We start from the raw sequence: 9,050 nt of genomic DNA on the forward strand, positions 1-9,050 counted from the left end.
TGTGTTGCAAGGATATGTGGGCCAATTGCATGCCACAGTGTATATCCTGCCTATTTGTATAATGCTCTGAAGTTTGATTTGACGCCTTGGTCTCTGCCCTTGTGGATATGATACTCCGAGGGAGAGGCAGATAGTAATAAAAGAATTATACAAATAAATATAAACCTAATTGTTAGAAATGCTAAGGTGGAATGGTGTGTGGTGCTACAAGGACATGTAACAGGTGTATTTAGTTTAGTTCGGTCTGGGAAGTTTCCCTTGAGGAAGTGATGTTTGAGGTCCTAGAGTAGGAGTTGGCCAGAGGCAACTGACGGGAGGAGGGAAGAACACATCCCGAGCTCCTAAAGTCAGAGAGGACATGGCACGTGCAGGGAACAGGAGGGTTAGTGTGCAGGGAACAGAAAGGTTGGTTAGGCAGGAAGCCAGGGAGGAGCAGGTGGACATGTGTAAGGCCCAACCTCGGGCCTTAGGGACACCTTAGAACTTTGTTTTTTATCTTAAGAGCACTGGAAAGTTATCAAAATATTTTAAACTGGGGATGATATTCAAAAACTTATATATATATATATATATTTGTCTTTTTAGGGCTGCACCCACGGCATATGGAGGTTCCCAGGATAGGGGTCGAGTTGGAGCTGTAGCCACCCGCCTATGCCACAGCCACAGCAATGCAGGATCCGAGCCGCGTCTGCGAGCTACACCACAGCTCACAGCAACGCCAGATCCTCAACCCACTGAGCAAGGCCAGGGATCGAACCCACATCCTCATGGATGCTAGTTGGATTCATTAACCGCTGAGCCACGACAGGAACTCCTAAAAAGGATCCCTATTTTGAATGGATCATTCTGGCTGCAGTGTGAGGAGTGGATTATCAGGTGATGTGCAGGTAGAGACCACTTCATCCATTTTCCCTGGAGTACATTGGAGCATTTGGATCTTCAGAGTGTTACTTTTGAGGTTCAGAAAGTTTTCTTATTTGTACCTTTGGAGAATCCCTCTGGTCCCTTTACTGTTGTCTTCTTTAGAAATTCTTATATACTTGTAAGTTGGATGTATGCAACTGTAGGGAAGAAAATTTGCCACCCCAAAATATCCCTTTGGCATGTGGATTATTTCAAGCTGAAAACAATTGAGGCCCAAAAGACTCAGGAAGAAACTTTGACCTTCCCGCTAACTGCCTGAAGAATTTAGGTAGGTAGAGGACCTATTACAGGCATAAAGCTATCACCAGCGATATCTGCAGTGGATATGGACTAGGTGTGGTGGGGGAAACTGGGAGAGGTCAGAGCCCACTCTGTGTCCTGCTATCTCTGCATTGTCAAGCATTTGCTTTTGCATTTCCTTTTCTTTTCTTTTTCTTTTTCTTTCTTTTTTTTTGTCTTTTGTCTTTTTAGGGCCACACCCACAGCATATGGAGGTTCCCAGGCAAGGGGTTGAACTGGAGCTGTAGCTGCTGGCCACAGCTACAGCCACAGCAATAGCCAGAGCTGAGCCACATCTGCAAGTGACACCACAGGTCATGGCAATCCAGACCCTTAACCCACGGAGCGGGGCCAGGGATTGAGCCCGCGTCCTCATGGGTACTAGTTGGGTTTGTTAACCACTGAGCCACAGTGGGAACTCTTTCATTTCCTTGTTGATTATCGCCTCCTCTTTAAAGCCCCAAACCATCAGCCCCAGCTGAAGAGTGTATATAAGGTGAGGGGTTCAGCCATTTGGGTGACTCCCCCCTCATTTTTGGGGGGGTGTCTCCCATGTATACATGCTATTCAACTTGTGTGATTTTCTCCTGTTAAACTGTGTTATGTCAATTTAATTCTTAGACTAGCCAGAAGAACCTAGAAGGGTAGAGAAAATCTCTTCCTTCCTGACACAACCTACCCTTCATCCTGTGATCGCCGTAGTTTTCTTTCTTTTCCCATGTGTTCTGGGAATATTTAAATTTTTAATGCAAAGTCACTTGTCCCACTTATGTCTTCATTTCAGTTTATATCTGGATTTCTGTGTCAAATTTTATTTTATTGTACTTAATGCATGCTTCTTAGTCTGCTACTTCTCATCATGGTCTGCTTTATTCTTTTTTTTTCAAGAAAAATATTATGCTTTACACTTAATTTTATTGGAGCATAGTTGATTTATAATGTTGTGTTAGTTTAGGTGCACAGCAAAGTGAATCTGTCATACATGTAAATATATCCATTCTTTTTTCCCACATAGGTTATTACAAACTATTGAGTAGATTTTCCGTGCTATGCAGTAGGCTCTCACTAATCATCTATCTTATACAGTCGTGTGGATGTGTTATTCCTCCCACCCCAGTTCTCCCATCACCAGTGGTTTCATCTATGGTAACCATAAGGCTGGTTTTGAAATCCATGAGTTCGTTTCTGTTTTTTATTTTATTTTTTGTCTTTTTAGGGCCGCATCTGTGGCACATGGAGAGTCCCAGGCTAGAGGTCGAATCGGAGCTGTAGCCTCCAGCCTACACCACAGCCACGGCAACGCCAGATCTGAGCTGCATCTGCAACCTACACCACAGCTCATGGCAGTGCCGGATCCTTAACCCTCCACGAGGCCAGGGATTGAACCTGCAACCTCATGGTTCCTAGTCAGATGTGTTTCTGCTGAGCTTCGCCGGGAAGGCTGTGTTTCTGTTTTGAAAATAAGTTCTTCTGTATCATTTTTATTAGATTCCACATGTAGGTGATATCTTTTGTACCTGGCTGAGATCCGAGAAGCGCTATTCAGAACCATTTTTCGTGTCTGTTTTTCTCACAAAGTTTTTTCCTCTGACTTTTCAGGACACTGGTCTCTCGTCGTGAGCTGCAGGGGTATGTCATTGTGATGCTCCTAAGCGTGCTGGTGATGGCGTGGTGAAGCCGAGTGGTGGTGTCTGAGGGGTACTGGGGGTGATGTGCCGGGGATGGAGGTGGTGAGGTGTCGAGTTGGGTGATGGTACCGAGAAGGCTAACGCAGTATGGAAGGATGGAAAGTGATGATGAGCGTCCCGGTGGGGGGACGAGGTGAAGATGATGATGTAACGTCTGATGAAAATAGCAGAGGGATGGCGTGGGGAACGCTCAGGTGCCTTGGGTATGTGCTTCGCAGCGAGGGGACACACGTGGGATCAAGGCAGGTACAGGTGAAGAGAAGTTTCTTCAGATGCCCCTGAGGGACGCTGGATCGTTCTCCTCTTCCTGCTTCGCTGCAGCTGTTGGCCCAGTTGTTTCACGAGCTGAAGTTCTTAACGATGTCCCTCCTGAGTCCTCGAGCCCTGAACTTAACAAGCCTCCTAGGACTTGTCACTTCAGAGCCACGCAACTGGGGCTTAATTGGGCCACAGCCTGGAGGGAGCACTCCTGGGGCAGCGGGGCCCAGGAGTGGCTCCCCGTAACTGGGGAGGAGACTTAGAGACTCGCAGCAGGAGCAGGACCTGGGAAGCATGATCAAGACATTTCTTCGGGCTTAATTGGGATTAGAAGAGTGTAGCCGTCTACGTAATTGACAGTTTTTTTATCCTCCTGGGAAGTGTCAAGCTAATGCACATCTCGTGGGGAATTCTCAGTAGCTCAGTTTGGGGCCTTTGATTTTGCTTGGGAAGTCATATCGCAAACCTGAAGTAGGCCCTAAATTCAGGTAGCATATGTTACCTGAGAAGTTTTCTCCACCTTGACGTGCAAGTCAGTTATGACAATCGGAGCTATTAGGAGCCTTAAAGGTGACAGTGATAGCCTGGTTACATCAGAAACCACTGAAGTGTTTTTACTGCTATTATTTGTAATTTAGCTTATCTCTAACTACACAAGTAGGCCTTAAAACACTTACTGTAAATGTTGAAACAACGCAGATAAGTAAGAGTCTCCTTTGATTTTTACTTCACTTCTGGTCCCCACACAAGAGGTTAAATCTGCTTCCAGATTCTTTAAATATATGCGTTAACATGCCATATATACAAACATGTAAAAATATGATTTTCTTTTTTAAGATGGAGGACATACTGATACAATAATGATATAAATGACATACTATTTTTACTGTTAGGGCGAAAGATAGATACACCTTTTTCAGGCTTCTTGAGATACAATTGACATATAAAATTGTAAGCTATTTCACACGTATGTCACCGTGATTGGATATAGGTACACGTTGCGAAGGCATTCCTCCCATCTAGGTAACGAGCACCTCTATTGTCTCACAGATTCGTCTGTTTTGTGTGTGTGTGACAACATTTAAGTTCTGCTCCGAGTAGATTTTAATTATGTAGAGTCGACCAAGGCCATCACGGGAAGGCCACGGTCCTCGTGTTTTACGGGAGGCCCGCCGATGTTTCGTCTCGTCTCGAGGCTGGAGTTGTGCAGCACCCTTTTACCAAGCTCTCTCTCTGTTCCCCTTCTCCCCGCTCCTGGCAGTTTTTCTGATCTTGTTTTTATGAGTTTGATGTTTAAAAAAATGAAACATATATATGATACTGTGCAGTATTTGTCTTATTTCACTTAACACAATGTCCTCAAGGTCCACCTATATTGTTGCAAATGGCAAGGTTTCCTGTTTTTTTCATGGCTGAATAATTTATATATACATATATATATATACACACATACATATATATATACATATATATACATCCTCTTTATCCATTCAAGTGTTAATGGACATTTAGGTTTTCCACATCTTGGCAGTTGTGAATAATGCTGCAATAAATATGGGAATGCAAATATCTTTGTGATAGCTTGTTTCATTTCTTTTGGATGTATGCCCAGAAGAGAGAGTGCTAGATCATATGGTAGTTATATATATATATACATATATATATATATATTTTTTTTTTTTTTTTGAGAAACCTCCATCCTGTTCTCCGTACTGGCTGTAGACCACTTACGTTGCCACCAACAGTGCACCAGGGATCCCTTTTATCCTCATCCTTGTCAATACTAGCTGTTGCCTGTCTTTTTGACAATAATCATTCTAACAGGTGTGAGGTGATATCGCGTTATGATTTTGCTTTGCATTTTCCGGATGATTGATAGTATATGTTAATTGTATATGTTAATATATGGCAATAATGTTGAGTGTAGCTGTTGGCTGTTCGTATGTCTTTGGAAAAATGGAAACCTCGTCAGTTGTTCTGCCCGTTTTTACTTTTACTTTTACTTTTAATTTAATTTTATTTTATATTTGCTTTTTAGGGACGCGCCCATGGCATATGGAGGTTCCTAGGCTAGGAGTCCAAAAGGGAATGTAGCTACTGGCCTAAGCCACAGCCACAGCAACGCCAGATCCCAGCTGCATCTGTGCCACAGCTCATGGCAACACTGGATCCTTAACCCACTGAGCAAGGCCAGGGATGGAACCTGCGACCTCATGGATACCAGTCAAATTTGTTTCTGCTAACTCCTGTTCTGCCCATTTTTAAATCAGATTTTTTTGCTTTTGCTATTGAGCTGTATGAGTTCTTTATATATTTTGAATATTTTCCCCTTATCAAATATGTGATTGGCAAGCATTTTTCTCCCATTCTCTGGGTTAACTTTTGGTTTGCTGTAGTCCCACATTTTATTTTTGGTTTTTTTTGCATGTGCTTTGGGTCGTATCCAAAACATCCTTTTGCAAGCCCATGTCAAAGAGCTTTTTTCTCCCCCCTGTATTTTCTTCTAGGATTTTTATGGTTTCAGATCTTACATGTAAGACTTTATGGAGTTCCCGTCCAGTGATTCAACGCACCCGCCTGAGGACTCGGGTTCGATCCCTGGCCTTGCTCGGTGGGTTAAGGATCCAGTGTTGCCGTGAGCTGTGGTGTAGGTCACATATGGGGGCTTGGATCCCGAGTTGCTGTGGCTACAGCTCCAATTGGACCCCCTAGCCTGGGATCTTCTATATGCTGTGGGTATGGCCCTAAAAAGACAAAAAAAAAAAAAAAAAAAAGAGAAAAGGAAAAGAAAAAAAGACTTCAATCCATTTCAAGTTAATTTTTGCGAGTATTGTAAGATAGTCTAATTTCACTCTTTTACATGTGAATATCCAATTTTCCCATCACCTCTCATTGAAGAGATTGTCTTTGCTCCCTTGAGTATTTTTGGCTTCCATATCAAGCATTAGTTGACTGAATATGCATGGGTTTATTTCTGGGCTCTCAATGCTGTTCCATTAGTCTACGTTACATTAGTCTACAGTAACATGCTGTTTTGATTGCTATAGTTTTTTTTTTTTTTCTTTTATGGCCACACCCATGGCATATGGGAGTTCCTGGTCCAGGGATTAAGTCTGAGGCCAGATCCTTTAATCCACTGCACCCGGCTGGGGATCAAACCTGTACTTCTGCAGTGACCCAAGCCACTGCAGTCAGATTCTTAACCCCTTGTGCCACAGTAGAGACTCCTGTAGCTTTTTAATAGAGCTTAAAATTGGAAGTGTTGTGCTTCCTTCTTTGTCCTCGGGGATTTCTTTGGGTATTTGGGATATTTTGTGGTCCCATATAAATTTTGGGACTATTTTTTCTACTTCTGTAAAAAATGCCATTGGAGGAGCTCCCACTGTGGCACAGTGGAGTCAGCAGCATCTTGGGAGCACTGGGACTTGGGTTCAATGCCCACCCGGCACAGTGGGTTAAGGATCCCGCCTTGCTGCAGCAGTTTAGGTGGAGACTGCCACTCAGATCTGATTCCTGGCCTGGGAGCTCCATATGCCACGGGGCGCCCCCCCCCAAAAAAAGAAAAAAGAGCCATTGGAATCTTGATAGACATTGCAATCAATGTATAGATGGTTCGGTAATATTGACACTTTAATGATGTTACTTTTTCCAGTCCATGAGTACAGGATATTTTTCATTTATTTGTGTCTTCAACTTCTTTCATCAAGGTCTTGTAGTTTTCAGAGTAGAGATCTTTCAACTCCTTGGTTAAATTTATTCCTAAGTATTTTATTGTTTTTGATGCTGTTTTAAGTGGAATCATTTTTTTTTCTCCAGAATATCAGTTGTTAGTGTAAACAAATATATCCTGCAGCTTTGCTGAATTCCCTTATTAGCTCTAACAGTTTTTTTGATGGGGACGTTGGGGCTTTTTAAAGTTATGTCATCTGCAAATAGTTTACTTCTTTCTTTCCAATTCTGATATCTTTTTTTTTTTTTTCTTGCTTGATTTCTCTGGCCAGGACTTCCAGTACTACGTTCGGTAGGAGTGGTAAAAGAGGACACTCTTGTTAACAATTACTTAAAAAAATTTTTTTGGCCAACCTGATGGATGAACTGGCATCTTATTTAAATGCCACTAATTACTAATAAAATGGACATTTAAAGAAAGGATTATTGACCGTATTAATTTTAAAAATTACTTATAATAGTCCACTTTTTATGTTTTTAAATATATATTCTGAATATATATTCTATATATTTATATACTTCTATATATAAAATGCATATTTATCTCCTTCCTGTATTATATGTGTTGTAAATATTTTCTCCCATTTTATAGTTTTTCTTTTGAATTTTGGGGCATTTTGTTGTTGTCATCAAATCAATCAGTCCTTTTCCTTATGGCTGTGTATATGTGATCTTACTTAGAAATGCAACCTACATCTTAAAAGCATAAAAAATATTTAACATTTTCACATGTGCTTTTAGCTCCTTAATTTATCAAGAATTTATTTTTATTTATTTTTTTATTTTATTTTATTTTTTATTTTTACGGCCGCACTCACAGCACTTGGAGGTTCCCAGTTAGGGGTCTAATTGGAGCCACAGCTGCTGGCCTACAGCAGATCCGAGCTGCATCTGTGACCTACACCACAGCTCACAGCAACTCCGGATCCTTAACCCACTGAGGGAGGCCATGGATCAAACCCACAACCTCATGGTTCCTAGTTGGATTTGTTTCTGCTGCGTCATGATGGGAACTCCAATAATTTATTTTTGTTATGAGGAGAATAGAGATCTAATATTTTTCCAGACTGAGAGCCAATTGTACCAATAACATTTATTGAATAACACATCCTTTACCCTGCTGATTTGAAATTCTGTCATAACTATAGTCTAATGCTCCAGGTAACTGTGATTCTACTTTGAACTCTTATCAATCAATTAATATGTTTTCTGATCTAGCAGAAAAAGTTTTATTTTAGCTATTTTTTAATGCGTTTTTTCTTCCAAATAAACTTTAGAATCAGCTAATCAAGTTCCATAAATATATTTTTGAGACTTAGATTGGGTTTTGAGTTAATAAATTGCAGAAGTGACATCTTTACAATGTTGAGCTTTCCAATTCATATATATATATTCTACCTTTATTTTTAGTGGCATTCTTCATATAGATCTTAAATGTTTATTAATAAGCTGATTTTTTAAAAAAATATAATTTTTCTATCAGTTACAAATGTTAGTTTTTTCCCCATTATGTTGGATGTCCACTCTCATTACTTTTATTCAATCTAGTTTTGGAAATCCTAGCTGTGTCTATCACAGAAGAAAAAGAAATAAAAGGAATAAAAATTGAAAGAAGTGAAATTGTCACTGTTGGCAGATGATATGATATTATACATAGAAAATCCTAAAGAAGATACCAGAAAACTGTTAGAGCTCACCAATGAATTTGACAAAGTTGCAAGATACAAAATTAATACACAGAAATCTCTTGGATTCCTACACACTAACAACAAAAGATCAGAAAGAGAAATTAAGGAAATAATTCTATTTACCATTCCATCCAAAAGAATAAAATATCTAGGAATAAACCTACCGAAGGAGGCAAAAGACCTGTACTCTGAAACTATAAAATGTGGTTGAAAGAAATAGAACATGACACAAATAAATGAAAGGTATACCATGCTTTTGGATTGGAAGACTCAATATTGTCAAAATGACTGTACTTCCCAAGGCAATCCACAGATTCAATACAATTCCTATCATTACCAATGGCATTCCTCACAGAGCTAGAACAAAAAATTTTTAAATTTGTATGGATACAAAAGACCCCACATAACCAAAGTAATCTTGAGGAAGAAAAATGGAGCTGGAGAAATCAGGCTCCGTGATGTCAGACTATGTTGGTAATAACTG

The sequence above is a fragment of the Phacochoerus africanus genome, chromosome 8, assembly GCF_016906955.1.
Source record: "Phacochoerus africanus isolate WHEZ1 chromosome 8, ROS_Pafr_v1, whole genome shotgun sequence".
NCBI lineage: Eukaryota > Metazoa > Chordata > Mammalia > Artiodactyla > Suidae > Phacochoerus > Phacochoerus africanus.